Below are 12,213 nucleotides of genomic sequence, written 5' to 3' on the forward strand. Positions count from 1 at the left end.
CAACATGTTCAAGAACTTTGGAGAGGAAAGGGAAGTTGGAGATGGGGCGGTAGTTTGCAAGGACAGTGGGGTCAGGGGTCAAGGATCTGCATTTACTCTCCCCAATGTAGAGGAGACTGCATTGTGAGCAGTGAATGCAGTATGCAAGAAGTACAAGTAAATTGCTGTTTCACCTGGAAGGAGTGTTTGAGGCCTTGGACAGTGGGAAGGGAGGAGGTAAAAGGGCAGGTGTTGCATCTCCTGCGCTTGCACGGGAAGGTGCTGTAGGAAGGGGAGGGGTTGATTGAGGAGTGAACCAGGGTGTCTCGGAGAGAGCAGTCCCTTCGGAATGTTGAAAGGGGAGGGGAGTGGAAGATGTGTTTGGTGGTGGGATCACGCTGGAGGTGGAGGATGATCCGTTGAATGTGGAGGCTGGTGGGGTGAAAGGTGAGGACAAGGGGAACCCTATCGTGGTTCTGGGAGGAAGGGGAAAGGGTGAGAGCAGAAGTGCGGGAATTGAAATGGACACGGTCGAGGGCCATGTCAATCTTCACAGTAGAGGGGAATCCTCGGTTGAGGAAAAAGGAAGACGTATCAGAAGCACTGGTATGGAAGGTGGCATCGTCAGAACAGATGCAAAGGAGATGGAGAAACTGGGAGAATGGAATAGAGTCCTTACAAGCAGTGAAGTGGGAGGAAGTGTAGTCCAGGTAGCTGTGGGAGTCAGAGGGCTTATAGTGGATGTTTGTCATTAGCTTATCCCCAGAAATGGTGACAGAGAAGTCAAGGAAGGGAAGGGAAGAGTCAGAGATGGACCATGTGAAGGTGAGAGAAGGGTGAAAATTGGAAGCAAAGTGAATGAAATTTTCTAGTTCAGGACAAGAGCAGGAAACGGCACCAATACAGTCATCATTGTACCGGAAAAAGAGGTGAGGGAGGGGACCTGAGTAGGACTGGAACAAAGAATGTTCCACATATCCAACGAAAAGGCAGGCATAGCTAGGACCCACAGCAACACCTTTAATTTGGAGGATGTGAGTGGAGGCAAAGGAGAAGTTATTCAATGCGAGAACAAGTTCAGCCAGGTGGAGGGAAGACGACTGGTTAGGCCTCTGCTGAAGGAAGAAGCAGAGCGTGCTCAGGCCATCCTGGTGGGGTATGGAGGTGTAGGGGGATTGGACATCCATTGTGAAAAGGGGACAGTTGGGCCAAGAAATTGGAAACTGTTGAAGTGGCGGAGGGCATCGGTAGAGTCGAGGACATAGGCAGGAAGAGACTGGACAAGGGGAGAAAAAAAAGAGTTGAGATAGGAAGAAATCAGTTCCGTGGGGCAAGAACAGGCTGAAACGATGGGTCTACCAGGGCAGTCCTGTTTGTGGATCTTGGGAAGGAGGTAGATGCGGGCTGTGCGGGGTTGGGGAACTATGAGGTTGGCGGCCGTGGAGGGAAGATCTCCAGAGGAGATGAGGTCAGTGATAATCTTGGAAACGATGGCTTGATGTTCAGTAGTGGGGTCATGGTCCAGGGGGAGGTAGGAGCAGGTGTCAGAGAGTTGGCGTTCAGCCTCCGCGAGGTAGGGGTCAGTTCGCCAAACAACAACAGTACCACCTTTGTCAGCAGGTTTAATGACAATGTTAGGGTTGGATCTGAGAGAATGGAGTGCTGCAAGTTCAGAGGGAGGTAGGTTGGAGTGAGTGAGGGGAGCAAAGAAATTGAGACGGCCAATGTCATGCCGGCAATTCACAATGAAAAGATTTAGAGAGGGTAAGAAGCCAGCGGGAGGGGTCCAGGTAGAAGGAGGTATCTGAAAACAGGAAAAAGCGTCCAAGGTGCGGGGGGAGGACTCTTGGCCAAAGAAGTGGGCGTGGAGACGAAAGCGACGGAAAAAGAGCTCTCCGTCATGCTGAACTCAAAATTCATTGAGGTAGGGGCGTAAGGGGTTGAAGCTCAGGCCTTTGCTGAGGACTGATCGTTCGGGGTCAGAGAGGGGATAGTTAAAACACGGCAGGGGGTGAGATTGGAAGAAGCGATGGGGTCAGAGGAAAGTGAAGGGGAAGAAAGTTCTGGAGGGGCGTTGATGTCCAAAAGTTGTTGAAGCTTACGATCCTCGACACCTAAAAGGAAGATAAAAAGTTTTTTGTTAAAATGCCAGATGAGTTGAAGGATGAAATGGAACTGCGGACCAGGACAGCTTTGAGATAGAGTGAGTTGGTGCTGCTGAAGAGAGAGGTCGAGAGTGTTCATGTGGCAGCACATGGCATTCAGCGTGGATCTCAGGATACGTCGAGAGCAGTGTTTTGAGGAACGCTGAATATCTTGGAGATATTTGTAATCCTGGGTGGATCCGAAACACGAAAATGTGGAATTTCAGTTGGAATCCACATGGAATAAGTCGGAGCCAGAGACAGTTGCTGAGGAAAGAGATGTGGCTGTGAAAGCGAGTTTTGGTAGATACCTGATCAGATATGAGAAGGGAAACATAAAGCAATGAAGATGCACAAGGTAAAAGAGACACACGGAAATTCCCTTGGAGAGAAGTGCAGAAGTTCTTCAAGGTGGTCATCCCTAGAAGAGAAATGGCAGTGAATTAAACATGAATACAAAATCAAAATACTGCGGATGCTGGAAATCTGAAATAGAAACAGAAAATGCTGGAAATACTCCGCAGGTCAGGCATTTTTAATTTATATTTTTTCTAGGGCCAGGAGGCTCCCTGGATGGTTTTCAGGACTGATAGTGAAGGCTGTTGCTTATCTACATCCTCTTCATCCTTTGCATCTTCCTAAAGCTGTTCCGACATATTTATTTGGAGATGTGCAAAATTCAGCAAGCCCGTCCCATTTTTCCAACTTTGACAGTTGAATATAATAAGGATCTCCCTCCTCTCCCTCATTGATCCTAATATTTGAACCATTGCTTTAAAAATCCAAAGGTTTGGGGCCACTCTGGCTCTCCCATAGACATCTCTCTGTCTTTGCTCCTGGTCAGTGCAGAGTTTATGCAAAGCAGTCATGAGCTAAGTTAGAACCTAATGGCCCATATATCCCATTCTTCAATACTTTCTTCCTCTCAAACACACTGCTCAGGTTTAATTGCCTCACAAAGAAAGAATCATCTGTATTTCAATGGAAACATGCATTAACATGTAGAATCTGGCAACAGCTATCACATACAAGTTTCACATTGATGGAATGATATCCTTTGCAGTTCACACACACATCTGGATTGTGACTGGAAACATGAATTACAATATGTGTACAATCAACCAACCCCGGCACATTGGAAACCTGGCAATCCTACAAATTGCCGTTGCTTCTGCTACTGTTCCCTGCTGAAAGTAATGAACCTTTCACCAAAGGCAACAGGAGCTTCTTGAATGCAGCAGTTCACTGCATAGTGACTCACCCCTGTGATGTCGGCCAATTGCCGCCTGAAGAAATTAGTAGCATAATAGTTCAATGCTGTAGTCACCTTGACTTCAAACAGTAGCAATGGTAGAACAAGCCTGCAGTTGTGGATGGAGCAGGTGGTACAACTCAGAACCTGCATCAAGGGATAGCAACAGTCTTAGGCAGCAATGAGACTGTGAGGTTGAGACAAATGCATTGGGGTCAGTGATTTCTGTCCCAGTAGTAATTGCTAGGTACCATTGTGCACCTGCTTTGCCCGTGGTGCACTCTCTGCTATTTCTTGCCTCTTCTACTTTTGTATCTTGTAACCAATCATTGGACCAGCAACTGTGCTGTTTCCTTCAACAATGCTATTGAAAAGTAAATTTAGCACACTATGAGGCTGTCTACTTTTCCAAACTCATGGCATTATAATCACAGTTTCCTTTTACATTTCCCACAGTATAAATTCCTGTAGGTTTTGCATTGTCCAAGCTCAAGAAGTTCATTACTTTTATTAACAGCCTGCAAGTGTTTTTTTGTGGTAAATCTGTTTTTGCAATCAGTAGCTTTTCAGACATTTACTCCCTTCAGCAATCCAGAAAATAGCACTAAATGCTCAATTTTACATATATATAGTACAATGAAATGAAATGTATTTACATTTATGAGATCATTTTCTGAGTACATACTGGTGACAAGGGACCTTATCTGGCAACAGTATATATTGGAAAATCATATTGCCCATGATTTTCCAAGATGTGTTGGCAGCGTCCAATGTTTCTCGCATCAAAAGTGTACTTGGAAAATTTAAGCTTTTAAGCCTTGGAAAAAATATGGATACAAATTTTACAATCTTAGATTTCTTTTATGTTTATTTTGTAATTGAGTACCTCAATTTGAATAGCAAACTGTTAGCTTTTATTAGTGAAAATTTTCTATAAAGGGTATAAGGAAACAAATTGGTTAGCAAATAGAAGAGGGGGAAAAAATGGGTTTTGCATGGTTTCTGGGTCCAAAACAGGCTCTACAAAGTGGAATTTTTCCCGAATGGCACTGGATGTGCACCCATTGCCATACTGGTTCAGGCGCTGGATAGGTCGCCACCAAAACAAATGCAGGCATCATTAAAATGCTGCCTGAATCAGGACCCTTTTATGAAATTGGTGTCCATGTGCACTTGAAACGTCACTTCCTAAATCCGCCCAGAAAATTACAGTTCGAACAGCTAGCAAGCAGACTTCACAAGCAGGATTTAAAGGGATCCAACCCTATTAAGGTAAGTCTCTGCATTCTTGTTTTAAGCTTCTTGGGTGCTTTTGGGCCAGGTTTCTGGCTGTTTTAGCCAGTGTTTGGCTTAAGTTTGCCAACACTGGTTGGACGCATACCTGGAGGCTCATCACAGGATCTCTTGCCTCCAATCGCTTCTCCCAATCAAACAGCCCTTTTTCTCCACCTGTAATATTTTTGTAACTAATAAATGAAAGTGTTCAAAGAAATTGAAAATGGGCTTCCATTCGTTCAATGTTCAAATTGTTTGTGACCACAGGAGGTGAGTCACGCAGGTCTGTGTCCGGTTTCCTGGCAGTAGTCATGGCGCTTTTATAGTGCGCCAGTCCTCAATACCCACTCTATTCCACCCAAACCATTGGGTGGCAGGCTGGGTGCTGGAGAACAAGGTCTATCCCGTCACTAACTGGCTCTTGACTCTTGACAGGAACCTGGGCACACATGTGGAGCTGAAATATAATCAGAGCCATGCAACAACAATGGTTCTGATTCAGGACACCAATGGTTTGCTCAAACAATGGTTCTGCTGTCTGGACAGCTCAGGAGGAGTCCCTCAGTACAGCTCACTCCATGATCTTGCAATACATAGGAGCCAGAGCTGTTCGGCAGCAAATTATTGAGGAGAAATTCTCCTAAACCAGCCCTCCCCTACCCAGAGCAGTAACAGTCCCCTCTTTTTTCACTTGACACAGTCCGGATACCCACAATATCAACACCCTCAAACAGTACAACTTCATAGGTGTTCCTAAGGTTATGAAGACCAACAGCAACACCAAAACAAAGCATTTTACTTTACTACTCTAAAAGACTCTGGTCCTGTGCCTGCTCCCTGTTACTGCATGTGAACTTGCCCTACAAGAAAGAAGGGAAGTGCATCAGTATTAGAGTAGCTAGATGTTTTGAGGATGTGCATATCAGGGTAGCGTAGTACTGCTGAAGTGTGAAAGACAGCATATGAGGAGGTGAAGGAAATAATAGTTGTTAGTAAAGGATGAAATCACAGCAATAGTGAGAAATGATATTGGCTCAGAAAATCAAGATGTCGAAGCCATCTGGGTGGAGCTAAGAAGCACATAGGGGCAGAAAACATTGGAGGGAGTTGTCTATAAGCCTCCAAACAGTAGTGGAAATGTAGGGGATGGCATCAAACAGGAAATTAGAGATGCATGTAACAAGGGTACTACAGTAATCATGGGTGACTTTAATCTATATATAGACTGGCCAAAACAAATTAGCAATAATACTGTGGCGGATGAATTCCTGGAGTGTGTACGAGATGGTTTTTTAGGCCAGTACATTGAGGAGTCAACTAGCGATCAGGCGATCCTAGATTGGGTATTGTGCAATGAGAAGGGGTTAATTAATAATCTTGTTGTGCGAGGTCCTTTAGGGAAGAGTGACCATAACATGATAGAATTCTTCATTAAGATGGAAAGTGAAGAAGTCCAATCTGAAACTCGGGTCCTAAATCTAAACAAAGGAAACTACGAAGTTATGAGGAGTGAGTTGGCTATGATAGACTGGGGAGCTTCATTAAAAGGCATGACGGTGGATAGGCAAAGGCTAACATTTAAGGAATGAATGCATGAATTGCAACAGTTATACATTCCTTTCTGGCACAAAAACACAAAAGGAAAAGTGGCCCGACCATGGCTAACAAAAGAAATTAAGGATAGTATTAGATCCAAAGAGGAGTCATATAAAGTTGCCAGAAAAAGTAGCAAACCTGAGGATTGGGAGCAGTTTAGAGTTCAGCAAAAAAGGACCAAGAAATTAATTAAGAGGGGAAAAATAGAGTACGAGAGTAAACTTGCAAGGAACATAAAAGCAGATTGTAAAAGCTTCTACAAGTATGTAAAAAGAAAAAGATTAGTGAAGACAAATATAGGTCGCTTACAGTCAGAAGCGGAAGAATTTATAATGGGGAACAAGGAAATGGCTGAGCAATTAAACAAATACTTTGGCTCGGTCTTCACGGAATAGGACACAAATAACTTCCCAGAAATGCTAGGGAACCAAGGATCTAGTGAGAAGGAGGAATTAAAAGAAATTAGTATTAATAAAACAATAGTGCTGGAGAAATTAATGGGACTGAAAGCCAATAAATCCCCAGGGCCTGATGATCTGCATCCCAGAGAACTTAAAGAGGTAGACATGGAAATAATGGATGCATTGGTTGTCATCTTCCAAAATTCTATAGATTATGGAACAGTTCCTGCAGATTGGAGGGTGGCAAATGTAACCCCACTATTTAAAAAAGGAGGGAGAGAGAAAATAGGGAACTACAGTCTGGTTAGCCTAACATCAGTAGTAGGGAAAAAGCTAGAGTCTATTATAAAGGATGTAATAACGGGACACTTAGAAAATATCAACCGGATTAGACAAAGCCAACACAGATTTATGAAAGGGAAATCATTTTTTGAGGATATAACTGGTTGAATAGATAAGGGAGAGCCAGTGGATGTGGTGTATTTGGATTTTCAGAAGGCCTTTGATAAAGTCCCACATAAGAGGTTAGTGTGCAAAATTAAAGCACATAGGATTGGGGGTAATATACTGGCATGGATTGAAAATTGGTTAACAGACAGGAAACAGAGAGTAGGAATAAATGGGTCTTTTTCAGGGTGGCAGGCGGTGACTAATGGGGTACCGCAGGGATCAGTGATTGGGCCCCAGCTATTCACAATATATATCAATGATTTGGATGAGGGAACCAAATGTAATATTTCCAAGTTTGCTGATGACACGAAACTAGGAGGGATTGTGAGTTTTGAGGAGGATGCAAAGAGGCTTCAAGGTGATTTAGACAAGTTGAGTGAGTGGGCAAATACATGGCAGATGCAGTATAACGTGGTAGGAAAAACAGAAAGGCAGAGTATTATTTAAATGGTGACAGATTAGGAAATGTTGATATACAAAGGGACCTGGGTGTCCTTGTACACCAGTCACTGAAAGCAAACATGCAGGTGCAGCAAGCAGTTAGGAAGGCAAATGGTATGTTGGCTTTCATTGCAAGAGGATTTGAGTACAGGAGCAAGGATGTCTTACTACAGTTATACAGGATCTTGGTGAGACCACACCTGGACTACTGCGTGCAGTTTTGGTCTCCTTACCCAAGAAAGGATATACTTGTCATAGAGAGAGTGCAGCGAAGGTTCACCAGACTGATTCCTGGGATGGCAGGACTGTTGTATGAGGAGAGATTGGGTCAACTAGGCCTGTATTCACTAGAGTTTAGAAGAATGAGAGGGGATCTCATTGAAACGTATACAATTCTGACAGGGCTAGACAGACTGGATGCAAGGAAGATGTTTCCCCTGGCTGGGGAGTCTAGAACGAGGGGCCACAGTCTCAAGATACAGGGTAGGACATTTAGGACTGAGAGGAGGAGAAATGTCTTCACTCAGAGGGTGGTGAACCTGTGGAATTCTCTACCACAGAAGGCTGTGGAGGCCAAGTCACTGAATACATTTAAGAAGGAGATAGATAGATTTCTAGACACAAAAGGCATCAAGGGGTACAGGGAGAGAGCGGGAATATGGTATTGAGATAGAGGATCAGCCATGATCATATTGAATGGCGGAGCAGGCTCGAAGGGCCGAATGGCCTATTTCTGCTCCTATTTTACTATGTTTCTAGGACAGTAGCAGGAGCCGAGAACTGCAGTAGGAACAGCAGGAAGTGGAGTAAAGTGTGCTGCAGTGACTGGGGGAGTACTGGTAATCAGGGGAGGAAAGGGTTTTAAATGCTGGGGCTACAGAGGACTAAGCAGAGAATAATGAGAGATATGGGTTAGGAGGCTTACCTTAGCTATCTTTGAGGTCATTGAACTTTTTTCGACATTGCAGTCATGAGCTAGTTTTCCCTCTGCAGTGTTCCCCAAATCCCCCTCCCCATGCAACTAGACTATGGAACCCCTTCAAAGAACAGCAGCGTACTCAGACCTCATTTCAGTCCTGCTAGGCCTGGGCCCCTTTCACAGTCCTCCCAGATCCGAAGGCCACCCCCAGTGCCAAAATAACTTCTGACTCACCATCAGCAACGCTATGAGAGATCTGCTATTTAAAACAAAACTCTGTGACAGATATTGAATTACCCTGATGCTTTGCTTCTGTATGAAATAGAAACGTGAAAACGCATGTGAATTATTTAAATCTAAAAACATTTTGTAGATTAAAAGCCTGAGTATTAAATGTCATAGAATAGCTAAAAAGTGATTTTCTGTAAATTTGAAATGCTGAAGTTAAATATATAATTACAAAAAAACTATAAAACATGAAAACATGTCTTAAATACTTACAGTAGTCATTTGAACAAGCCTAACCAAGGTGTTTTCTTGCATGTTATTTTCTTTCTTGGTTCAGAAATGCTGTAACCCCTTCAAAGTATTAACATACATAATGTGTAGCAATAATTAACAATTATGCTAATTTACATTTGAAAAAAATGCAACAAACTTCATCCTGATGTAATGACTGTTAACACATTAATATCCCATAACATAATTTGTATGTATACACCTTACAATTAATAAAGATTGGTTGTTTCATTTTAAGTTATAGATGAAACAGCTGGTTGTGATTAAACTATTTGCATAAACTATATGCAGGTGAAATTTCCTGGGTCTGTGCACTGGATCACTTGGGCACTGCAAATATCATAAAATCCAGCAGGTTAGAATGCATTTAAATGAATGGAGGAACATTGGCAGGCTCCTTAATAGGTGTGCACTCCAATCCACCCTATTTGCTATCCCAGTCGATCCAGTGCACCTGGTGCAGACATGTGAAAATCTCCCTCTGCTCTTATCTGTTATTCAAATTTCCCTTTTTTTCAAGTTCTTGAATTCAAAACAGGTTTTGGTCTTTGATAACTCTATGCAATTACAAAAGAAGCCTTGCTAGGCTGATTTCTATTGTTCTGATCAATGAGTTCATCAAATACCGCAAACATCATAGACATCAGCAGGATTAATTTGTTGCTACATTTTCCTTTGCTAATCTAAACATTAAACACGCTTTATAGTGCTGTGATACTACAAGAAGTTTATTTGGATGCATGGGCTGAAATTCTATTCCACCAGAACAATATTTACAATTTTATTAAATGCATATGTGTGCATTTATTCTCCTAATAAAGCATTTGGGCAGAATATCTACAGAAGACATGCGTGTGCATGTGTATCGATACACATGCACACGCATGCACACAAACACTAGTGAAACTCCCATAGCATCTCTCATTGTGGTATTAGGCTCCCATGGCAGAGCTCATGGTACAGGTACACTATCCCTTATCCGAAAGCCTTGGGACCAGCTGAGTTTCAGTTTTCGGAATTTTTCGGATTTCAGAAGGTATTATTATAAGACTGGGAAATTTGTATTTAATATAAATTTTAAGAGTTCAGGCTACCTCTTGCGACTGTTCCGTGTTTCATTCCCCTTCCTGCTTCTCTGGAAAGCCGGATATCGGCTGACTCCTACTAAGCTGGCCTGCAAATCAGGTCAGGGGTCGGGTGGGTGGGGCGGGGGGGGAGAAAAGAATATCGGATGGGCCGCGGTTCAGGTCGGGGGGGTCCGGGGGGGGGAGAAAAGAATATCGGACGGGCCGCGGTTTGGGTCGCGGGGGGTCGGGTCGGGTCGGGGGGGGGGAGAAAAGAATATCGGACGGGTCGGGGGTCGGGTCGGGTCGGGGGGGGGGTGGAGAAAAGAATATCGGACGGGCCACTGTATTGTTGGGTTCACTCTCCTGGTACCTCCTTCACACTGCCCGGCTCGGCCTGCAATCTCCTACCCAGGAGGGAACTCTGTGACCCTCTGCCCTGCTCAGCGCAAGTCGTGCACCACTCTGGTCATGTCGTGCGCACGACTTACGCTGAATGAAAAAACTTTAGGTTTTTAGAGGTTTTCGGAAGTTCGGATAAAGGATAGTCTACCTGTATCTCAGTCCTGGAACGTGGTTGTGATGTTTGGCTACTAACCATGACTTTAAGACCACTGCACTAAATCAGCAAATACAGGTGATTGTAACTACTTATAAACTGCTAAACCCAATCAGAGGCTAATTGTACCTGCTTGTAAATTTCAGGCTCCAGGCCAATTTTCTGTCTTTCTTCCTCTTTTTAAGATTCTTTTACACTGGTAGATTGGCAGAAATCCAGAACAAAAACTGTAAGTGATCATTTATGTAATTTCTCCATGGTTTCTGCTGATCATCCACTGAAATTATGGTGGGAGATTGGGGGAGTCCTATGGAAACTCTACCCCCGGTATCTAGCAGTAGTTTGGAGCAGGGATGGCGTTCAGCCGCACTTGGAGCAATCCTATGCTTTGATAGCACTGGGAATGGCGCTGGCATTTGGCAGAACTGGGGTGGGTGTCCTGGAGTCTGGCAGTACTGGAGGAGGCTGCTGAAGTTTGGCAGCATGGGGGTGTTCCTTTGATCTGGCAACACTGTGGAAAGTGAGCCTGGGGTTCAGCAGAACTATGAAAGGTGAACATGAAGTCTGATACAACTCAGTGTTAAATGTGAGGGTAGGCTCACTGGTGTACTCCTGAGAGAAGAATTTCCATGGAGTTCTCCTGACCTCCTGCCAGAACATTGGCTGAAACTCTGAAGAAATGGTGTAAACAGCAGGTGCTGGTGTCTTATTGGCAATGAGTGGATGGGCAGGACATGGGCCTGACAGCACTGCATGGGAGGATCTCATGTGTGGTAGCACTGCTTTGTGACTTTCTAAGGAATCTGTATAAACATTGAATTCAGTATTTTGTGATTGGTTTCTGGATGTGTTTTTTTCGGGATGTGGGCATCACTGGCAAGGCCAGCATTTATTGAAACATAGAAAAATAGGAGCAGGAGTAGGCCATTCAGCCCTTCGAGCCTGGACCGCCATTCAATATGATCATGGCTGATCCTCTATCTCAATACCATATTCCCGCTCTCTCCCCATACCCCTTGATGACTTTTGCATCTAGAAATCTATCTATCGCCTTCTTAAATATATTCAGTGACTTGGCCTCCACAGCTGTCTGTAGTAGAGAATTCCACAGGTTCATCACCCTCTGAGTGAAGAAATTTCTCCTCATCTCAATCTTAAATGTTCTACCCCATATCATGAGACTGTGACCCATTGTTCTAGACCCCCCAGCCAGGGGAAACATCCTCCCTGCATCCAGTCTGTCTAGCCCTGTCAGAATTTTATATGTTTCCACGGGATCCCCTCTCATTCTTCTAAACTCTAGTGAATACAGGCCTAGTCGACCCAATCTCTCCTCATATGACAGTCCTGCCATCCCAGGAATCAGTCTGGTGAACCTTCGCTGTACTCCCTCTATGGCAAGTATATCGTTTCTTGGGTAAGGAGACCAAAACTGCACACAGTACTTCAGATGTGATCTCACGAAGGCCCTGTATAACAGTAGCAAGACATCCTTGCTCCTGTACTCAAATCCTGTATGGCCCATCCCTAATTGCCCTTGAGAAGAAGGTGGTGAGCCGCCTTCTTGAACTGCTGCAGTCCATGTGGTGAAGGTACTCCCACAGTGCTGTTAGG

General features: G+C 44.1%; 1 pseudogene; it reads right to left on the reverse strand.

The window, feature by feature from the left end:
* Positions 1 to 1,117: 1,117 nt before the first annotated feature.
* Positions 1,118 to 5,444, reverse strand: LOC147112676 (uncharacterized; annotated as a pseudogene).
* Between the last annotated feature and the right edge of the window lie 6,769 nt (positions 5,445 to 12,213).

Source organism: Somniosus microcephalus, chromosome 9 (assembly GCF_052327205.1).
Source record: "Somniosus microcephalus isolate GS21.2 chromosome 9, FLI_Smic_1.0, whole genome shotgun sequence".
NCBI lineage: Eukaryota > Metazoa > Chordata > Chondrichthyes > Squaliformes > Somniosidae > Somniosus > Somniosus microcephalus.